Raw genomic sequence first — 9,927 nt, 5'->3', positions numbered from 1 at the left:
TGAATGGACAACGGAAGAAAAAAATTGTGCTACTGCGAATGACAAAGCTATAAATGCTATTTACATCTCTGTTTCAAATGAAGAATTTTCTAGGATTTCTAGATGTGAAATAGCTAAGGAAGCTTGGGAAACGTTAGAAATCACACATGAAGGAACTAAGGTTGTTAGAACTTCAAAAATTCAAATGTTGGTTTCTCAGTTTGAGGAGATTAGAATGCAGGAAGATGAAACTTTTGATGAATTCTATTCAAAGCTTAGTGCCATTAGAAACTCTACCATTAATTTGGGAAAGAAAATGGATGATGCTAAAGTGGTGAAAAAAATCTTAAGATCTTTGCCTGAGAGGTTTATTCCCCAAATTGCTGCTATACAACAGAGCAAAGACTTAGATACTATGAGAGTAGAAGAACTTGTAGGTTCCCTTCAGACTTTTGAACTAATTCTACCCAAACTCAAGAAAACTAAAAACATTGCTCTTAAAGCAAAAAATGTTAAAGTCAATTCTTGTGGGTCGTCTGATGAGGATTCTGGGGATGATGAAGAATTTGCCCTGTTTGCTAAAAAATTTAGAAAATTTTTTAGACCCGTGAATGGAAGGTTTAAAAATCGTGACTCAAAAACTCTTGTGAAACCTAAAGGTGAGTTTAGAAATAATCCACGTGAGAACTTAGAGAATGATCAGAAAGATAAGTTCACTAGTGGACGAAAATGTCATGAATGTGGGGGTAGGGGTCATATTCGAATTGAATGTGCTAATCTGAAAAAATCCAAAGGTAAAGCTTTCAATGTCACTCAGAGTGATGAATCGGATGATGAAAAATCCGAAGAAGATGTTGAAGGAGGAGTGAATTATTTAGCTTTTACTGCTTCTTATGATAATTATTATGAGACTGTTAACTCACCTCACATGATAAATGAATCTGAAATTGAATCTGATGATGAGGTGGATTTACAAACTGCTTATAATAACTTGTTTGTAGAATGTGATAAATTGAACAAGCTGAATAGGAAAAATCTGAAAAATCTGAAAGAAGCTGAACTTGAGAAAGAAAGATTAATGAAATCTATGGATGAATGTTTAGCTATTCGAAACACTTTGACTTCTGAAAATCTCATGCTGATTGCTAAAGTGAAATCTCTGGAAAAGAACTTGAATGATTCGAATGATCATTTAAAGAAGTTTTCGAGTGCTAAATTGAATCAAATGTTAGGAAATCAGAAACATTCACATGATAGGACTGGATTGGGTTTTAATAAACATGTTAATGCATCTTCTTCAAATGTTGCAACCACTTCAAAAATCATGTTTGTGAAACCTAAAATGAAAAATGTGGAAATTGAGAATTCTTGCTTACCTCAAGAAAGTTCAGAAGATGTGACCAAGAAGAATAAATTGAAATTCAAAGTTCCGGTAAGGACTAACTTCATTCCTACTTGTTTTCACTGTGGTGTCAAAGGTCATACTCGACCAAACTGTTTTCAAATTAGGGCTCAACAACCATGGTCTCAGAAGAATTTCCCTAGAATAGATGAACCTGGAATTGGAAATCAACTAAAAGTTTTAACTGCTCAAGTGAAACTTATTAGTGAAAAGTTAGCTGTTTTGTCAAATTCTGTTGATATAAAAGATGTGTCTAATTTAATTGACAAAAATGTGCAAGTTCCTCCTCAAAAGGAACAAGTCTGGGTTAAAAAGAAGGATCATCTATGTCTTGTTGCTCATACTGCCTTAAGTGTGCTTAACTCGTGTTTGTGGTTTCTGGATAGTGGTTGTTCAAAACATATGACAGGTGATAAGTCGCTATTCAAAGAGCTTAAAGAAGGCAAAGGAGGTGGAAGCATCACTTATGGAGATGGCAGCAAATCGAAGGTGATTGGTCAAGGAATTGTGGAAATTACCGGTGCCCCTACTCCACAAGAAGTACTGTATGTTGAAGGTCTCCGGGCAAATTTATTGAGCATCAGTCAGTTTTGTGATTATGATTTAGTGGTCCAGTTTTCCAAGAAAGAATGCAGCATATTTGACTCTCAAGGAAAATGGTTGATGGGAGGAAAGCGCACTGCTGACAATTGCTATTGTCTCTCCTCAAATTCTCAAATAAATTGCAATAAGGCAACCCTGGACACTGGAGAATTGTGGCATCAACGGTTGGGGCATCTAAATTTTCATGATCTGGTCAGAATTTCTAAGACAGAAGCCATAGCTGATCTACCAAAGATTCATCAGGTGATAAAGGAAAATGTGGCCCATGCCAATTGGGGAAACAAACTAGAACTCCTCACAAAAAGATCTCAGGTATTGTTACCTCTCGAAACTTAGAGCTTCTTCACATGGATCTCATGGGCCCTACACGGACAGCTAGTTTGGGAGGCAAGAAATACATTATGGTGATCGTTGATGACTTCTCTCGATACACATGGGTAATTCTGTTAAGAGAAAAATCTGAAGCCTTTGCACAAGCTCAGATCTTGTTTCAGAAAATCCAAAATGAACAAGACTGTCTCATCAAGCGGATCCGAAGCGATCATGGCAGAGAATTCGAGAATTCAAGTTTTGAAGATTATTGTGCTCAGCAAGGTATCAAACAAGAATTCTCATCTCCCATAACTCCTCAACAAAATGGAGTAGTTGAACGGAAAAATCGAGTCATACAAGAAATGGCAAGAGTTATGATACATGCTAAGGATTTGGCACAACATTTTTGGGGAGAAGCAATCCATACAGCATGCCATATTGTTAATCGAGTTTTTCTCAGACCTACTACTACCAAGACACCATATGAGCTATGGCGAGGAAAGAAACCCACTGTCAAATATTTTAGGGTGTTTGGAAGTACATGTTACATTCTTCGTGATAGAGAAAACTTGGGGAAGTTTGATGCGAAGAGTGACGAAGGAATTTTTCTTGGATACTCTAATACAAGTCGAGCCAGTCGTGTGTATAACAAAAGAACCAAGACAGTAATGGAATCAGTAAATGTTGTCATCGATGATGAAACTACCAATGAGCTTTTTGCAGAAGAAGAGCCTCAGGTTGAGGGGGAGCAAGTTGATATGTCTGATAAAACTCATGAACCTCTTAGTCCGAACAGCTCAGCAGTCCGTACTTCAATACCTTCAGATACTGAAGACATGACTCCTTCACCAGTTCCACACTTGAACACTCATGCACCATCCTCCAGAGTCAAACTTAATCATCCTAGAGAAAATTTGCTGGGAAATGTTAATGAAGGATTACGTCTGCGAAACAGGGTGGTCAATCAAGTCACTTATTCTTGTTATCTCTCTCAGTTTGAACCAAAGAAGGTTAATGAGGCATTAGAAGATGAGAGTTGGGTGTCAGCTATGCATGAAGAACTCAATCAGTTTGTTAGGAATGATGTCTGGAAATTGGTTCCAAAACCAAAAGATCAGAATATCATTGGCACTAAATGGATCTTTAAGAATAAATCTGACGAGCATGGTACAGTGGTAAGAAACAAAGCTCGATTGGTTGCTCAAGGATACACTCAGGTTGAAGGAGTGGATTTTGATGAGACATTCGCACCAGTAGCCAGATTGGAATCTATCAGAATTTTGTTGAGCATCTCATGTCATCTCCAGATCAAATTGTATCAGATGGACGTCAAGAGTGCTTTTCTTAATGGCATTCTTCAAGAAGAAGTATATGTAGCTCAGCCAAAAGGGTTTCAGGATCCAACTTATCCGGATCATGTTTACAAGTTGAAAAAGGCGCTTTATGGATTGAAACAAGCTCCGAGAGCTTGGTATGAACGTCTGACAACATATCTTCTTGCACATGGGTTCATCCGAGGACAGGCTGACCGTACATTGTTCATTCGTAGGAAAGGCAGTCACCTTCTCATTGTCCAAATTTATGTAGATGACATTATCTTTGGCTCTACGGTTGACTCACAGGCTCATCAATTTTCTACAGAAATGAAGCAAGAGTTTGAAATGAGTATGATTGGTGAATTGACCTATTTTCTAGGTTTTCAAGTTCAACAATCCAACAAAGGCATTTTTGTATCTCAACCAAAGTATGCCAAAGATCTTGTGAAGAGATTTGGGTTGGATGGAAAAAGTCATGCTCGCACACCCATGAGTACGAGTGTTAAGCTGAGTGCAGATGTAGCGGGAAAATCCGTTGACCAAACTTTATACAGAAGCATGATAGGCTGTCTCCTTTATCTTACAGCTAGTCGACCAGACATATCTTTCAGTGTAGGTGTATGTGCTCGATTCCAAGCTAATCCAAAGGAATCCCATCTGACAGCTGTTAAACGGATCCTCAGGTATGTAAATGGCACAATCAATTTTGGAATTTATTTCTCTACTAATACAAATCTTGAACTTGCAGGATATTCTGATGCTGACTGGGCTGGAAATGCTGATGATCGAAAGAGTACATCAGGCGGATGTTTTTACGTGGGAACAAATCTGGTCGCCTGGATGAGTAAGAAACAAAACTCCATCTCTCTTTCTACTGCTGAGGCCGAATATATAGCTGCTGGGAGCTGCTGTACACAGCTCATCTGGATGAAGCAACTTCTTGCGACTATGGATTTGATCAAGGAAAAATGATTGTCTACTGTGACAATACGAGTGCCATCAACATCTCAAAGAATCCGGTTCAACATTCACGCACGAAACACATTGACATTCGTCATCATTTCATCCGTGACTTGGTCGAGACCCAGGTGGTATCTCTTGAATTTATGCCTACTGAACACCAATTAGCTGACCTGTTTACAAAACCCCTAGATGGATCTAGGTTTGAGTATCTCAGGAATGCTATTGGTGTATGCGATCTCTCATGATTGTATACATAGAACATGCCTAGAAATTGCACATATTGATACTTGTCTATAGCTGTTCTAGGGCAATTTTTTTCTTGTTGTTATCTGATTTGTTTTTATTATCTTTGCTTCTTTTATTTTATTTATTTTATTTTGTTGGATATTCAGTTACTCATGTCTTGTGCTCAAATGAATTTTTCACATATGAGTGGGGTCAATATTTCTGCAATTTACATCTATTGCTCCATATGTTTCTGATATACTTTGTTTTTCTGAAGACTGTTAAAGGAGTAAAAGTCAGTTTTTTTTTTTCTCATGTCCAAAATTGTGCACTTGTTACCCCCATTAGGTTTAGATTTCTTTATGTGTTTGGAAATTTGGAGAAAACATTTTGTTTGGGAGATAGGCAGTATAGAATCTTGCCACTTGACCAACTCGTTAGTTGAACCTAGCTCCTAAAAATTCCACCATTTTTCCATAAAAAAAAAAAAAAAAAAGGGGCATAAAATAAGCTCAGATGATTCCATTTTGCTTCTGTCTGTCCCTAAAGAAAGAATCAGTGATCAAATCATTGCGGAAATAGATGATTACTAAAGGACATGATAAAAGAAAATGATCAATCTCAGGGGGAGTGTATCGGATGAGGGAATCTAGGTCCTAACATTATAAGGTTTTACTGTGGTTTGAATCAGACTGCTGGTCTTACTTTACAAAATGTCTGCCTAGATTTACCTTCATTGATGAAATCTTAGTTAATGGGAGTATTCACACACTACACCATCACATGAGATCTCTGACAATTGCTTACTTGACCGAATTCACAGAATAAGGTTGTGTCTTGCATATGGAACATTTATGGTGTAAGTGTATATTTTTGACCACTCCAAATTGTTAAGATTTCATAAGAACACACATGGGTTATTAGATATCTAAACAAGTTCTGTTTATTTTTTTTATTAAAAAAAAAAAAAAAAAAAAAAAAAATTTGGTTATTGTTTATTGTTTCTTGTTGCGGTCCGGACACTGTGATTACATGTCCGGACACGCACAATTAATTAATGTTTTATTTCTTATTTTTATTTTTTGTTATTTTTTTCTTCTCCTTTCTCATTGGTTATTGTTGCGGTCCGGACACTGTATTTACATGTCCGGACACGCACACTACATTGGTTATATCGATAGCTCTAAAAACCCCTGCATTCATTTTTTTCTTCCATACTTCACTCCCTCGGCCGCACCTCTTATTCCTCAGATAATTTTTTTTTCTCTTTGTTTGCTTCACTTTCCTGTCTACACTTCCATCATCACAGGTATGCTTTCTTTTCTTCTCCTTTTTAATTTCTGTTGTTCAAATCACAGTTTTCTCTTTCTATTTGGTTTCAAATCGTAATATGTGACTGGTTGTGTTCAAGTGTGAAATTTCCGAAATACTTGTCTATTTGATTCCATATAGTTGTTCAGTCCTTCTATCTCATCTGATTGTTGCACAAAACATCATCTATCATGTATTTAAGGATGGTTTCCTCATTTTGCCATGACTTGTTCACGGATGATTTGTCTTGCCCATAACATGTTTGATAAAATGTCTCAAAGACTCATTTTTGAACTTGTGTCCCATTTTGTTTGTATAACCATGCTTTATTTCAAGGTGGTTAGTTGTTAGATGTTGGTTGCAAAGTTTCTAGGAAAGGTATGGTCAATATACATGGAATTTTTTTTGTGATAATCAATAGCTCATTGCCCATTACATGGTTGATGTAATCCACATTTCAAATCTGTTTAGGTTGCATCTTTTTCGATTGTGGGATCACTTTGGATCACTTGTTTAATCTCAAAAATCATTTTCCATGATAATTTCCTCCATAATTTGAGATATTCGTTTATTTTCCTTGAAATGACTGCAGCAAATGGTGTATCCAATTTCAGAATCAACAATCAGGAGAAAGCGCACTCGTGAAGAAAAATCTGCCCTACAAGATAAGATTTTGACTCGCAAAATTGTGATCGAGCGTGGAGTAGAACAAAATGACCTTCGAGTTGAACCGTTTCGATTCATTCATGACATCTTCCAAGCAAATCAATGGACCTCCTTGTTCATTCCTGTTAGTGCCTACACTCGGTTAGTTCGGGAATTCTACTACAACATCGACGACATTGACTTAGTTGGTCCCCCGTCATTCAAGACCAAAGTATCCGGGAAAACTCTCAATATCACTACTGAACTGATCAGTGAAGTTACGGGAATTCCATTGACAAATGAGAAGCCGCTCCCATTTCTGGATGATGATCCACAACCGACAAAAGCTGAAATCATGGGAGTTCTAAATCCAAGTCAGCAGCTTGTATGGGATGCAGACCTGAACAAAATTCCGATTGGCTATGTTCGGGCTCCAGAGAGATTGTTAACTCGGATTTTATTGCAGAATATTTGGCCAATGTCTCGACATAGTCACTTAACTATCGAACGAGCAATGATGATTTATGGCATCATCAAACGTGTTGAGTTTTGTCTCTGCACTCATATGGTTTTGACCATGATCGAGCTCCATGAAGATCACGCCATTGCATTACCGTATGGCGGACTCATTACAAAGATTTTGCACGCCACTTTGCCAAAGATTTCTGCAAATGAACATATGGAAGCTCCTGAAGGCTACTTTGGAAAAGGAACTGTGCTGAAGTCAAATGCACAACTTAGGCTTCAAGCTCAAGCTGCTCATGCTCCTCCGCTTCTTCAAGACCCTCCAGCTGCATCTTCCTCAGGCTCATCCGATGCTTCAAGTCAATTCAACCAAATAATCTCCTTACTTCAAGCTCAAGGCCGAAGCATCGAAGATTTACACACCCGCATGACGACTTTGGAAAAAGATGTGAAATCTATCAAGGACCGGCTTTACCAAGAATAAGTTTGTTGCTTGCATTGCATTCTGAATGCTACGCTTTATGTTTTTTGGTTTCATGAGATATTTTGATTAAACTCTAGAATTTACATTTTTTTTAGCTTCCTTTGCCCTTCCGAGACAAAAAGGGGGAGTTGTTTTGATGTGTCAATTTTGTTCCCGAATGGCCAAAGGGGGAGTTTGTTAGTTTAGGTTTGGCACATTCGGTTTGCATGTATGTTGGTAAAAATTATCACCTCAAAATGTTTCAGGAAGAAAATTCTAGAGGCATGTCCGGACCTACAGAAAACGGGTCCGGACACAAAAACCAGCAAGGGCATTTTGAAGAGTAGGTCCGGACCTCCAGACGCTGGGTCCGGACCTGATTTCCAGAAGCAACATTTGATGAGGCAGGTCCGGACCTCCAGACGCTGGGTCCGGACCTGATATCCAGAACGTGAGATATGAAGGGGATGTCCGGACCTTCAGAAGTTGGGTCCGGACATCAGTTCCAGAGAACACATTCTTGTTGAGATGTCCGGACACACAAATTGGAGGTCCGGACATCACTAGGTTACGAATAAGTAAACCTAGCCATGTCCGGACCTCAGATTAACCATGTCCGGACACGGCAGTATTATGTTGTGTATTTTTCTATTTAAGCTACGGGAGTTTGCCATTGTAACTTACGTATTTTATTGAGAAAAATCAGGGTGCTTAGAGAGAGAGAATTTGTTCTAGATTATTTTTGAAGAGAAAATACGTGAAGCCAATCGGAGTTCCGGTGAAAGGAAATCTTTCAGAAGAATCGTGCCAGATGTTCTGGAAAGGGCTACTGAGGTAGAAGTCAAGTGGGTCACTTGTCGTGTGCAAGGAAGAGTCAAAGGTTTTGTTATTCTTCTTGTATTCCTTATTCTTCTATTTAGTGAATTGATTTCCTGGGTTTGGCTGCCCCGGAGAGGTTTTACATTTAGAGAGTTCTCTAAATGGTTTCCTCTTCGTAACCAAATTTCTGTGTTCTTGATTGCAAATTTCCTTTCAGTATTTGGTTGATTTTTAACTGCTAAGTTAGATCTGTTTTCTGGATAATTTTTGTAAAACTCCTAGACGTGTGAATAGGTGATAATTGGAGTCGTTTTAGAATTTTCATTCTTATTTAACCCGAGAGGCTCCTTCGGCTCCCTCCGTTAACATAGGAAAACCTTCTTGCTTCATATTTAATTCATCTCTTATTCTCAATGTTCAACAATATGCAATAACATGTCTCTTAAAATCATTCTTTTGTTCTCATAATCATCTCCTTTCATTTCGCAAGTTATTTCAATACATGTGAAAATAATTGAAAACATATAATCATGTTATTCATAAAATATTCAGGCTCATGTAATAATCATACTTCGAAAGCTTTATAAAATAGTATTAGTCACAGCAAGTAGTTATACTTAATAAAATAGTATCATGCTCAGTAAGTAGTTATACTTACATTTCACCGTAGACCATTAAGTTGGATTCCCGTTCCGACCCTTGATTCTAATACTCATTGCATTTAGTGCGCCCCTGCGTGACCATATATTAGTTTAAAATTATATTTAAAAGGCTAAAATAACGATCTCTTAATTTCTCCCTATGCTCTATCCAAAATTAGACAGCATAACGACATATATCTAAAATATTATAATGTCACTCGAGCATCATAACGACTATGTAGCGTTTACCACATATTTTTATATGGGCATTACTACGACATTAATATAATATTTATCTAGAACTTCTAATATTACTTGGGCATCACAATGGCACTATTGTAAATACGTAATATCTCTCACACTTTTGAGTAGCAAAATCTCTCACACTTCTTTATAATGGCTATGACTTCTCTTAATTAATTTGTATTAATTAAGGAATTATACGAAATCAAGAAATGTGCTGCCAAGCTTTATTACTGTACTGACTTGAACGGTTGTAATAGTACTCATTTTTAAATAAGGCTCCGTTTGTAATACTATTCATTTTTAAATACACCCGAAAATACGAAAAATATTTTTTAAAAAATTATTTTACACCAAAACAAACGGAACCTAAGTTTATAGGATATTTGAATACAATATTGAAAGTCTCCAAATTCTGTGATTTAGTTTTGTAAATCTAACATACGGCTCTTAATTAATTTCTTGAGAGAGTTAGGAAAGAAACATAGTGTTGTGAATCAAAGCCATGATAAATTGGATAGGCCCTTAATTACCACAATC

The sequence above is a fragment of the Corylus avellana genome, chromosome ca8 (genome assembly GCF_901000735.1).
Source record: "Corylus avellana chromosome ca8, CavTom2PMs-1.0".
Lineage (NCBI taxonomy): Eukaryota > Viridiplantae > Streptophyta > Magnoliopsida > Fagales > Betulaceae > Corylus > Corylus avellana.
The sequence above is the reverse complement of the archived record's forward strand: the minus strand, read 5'-3'. Positions refer to the sequence as shown.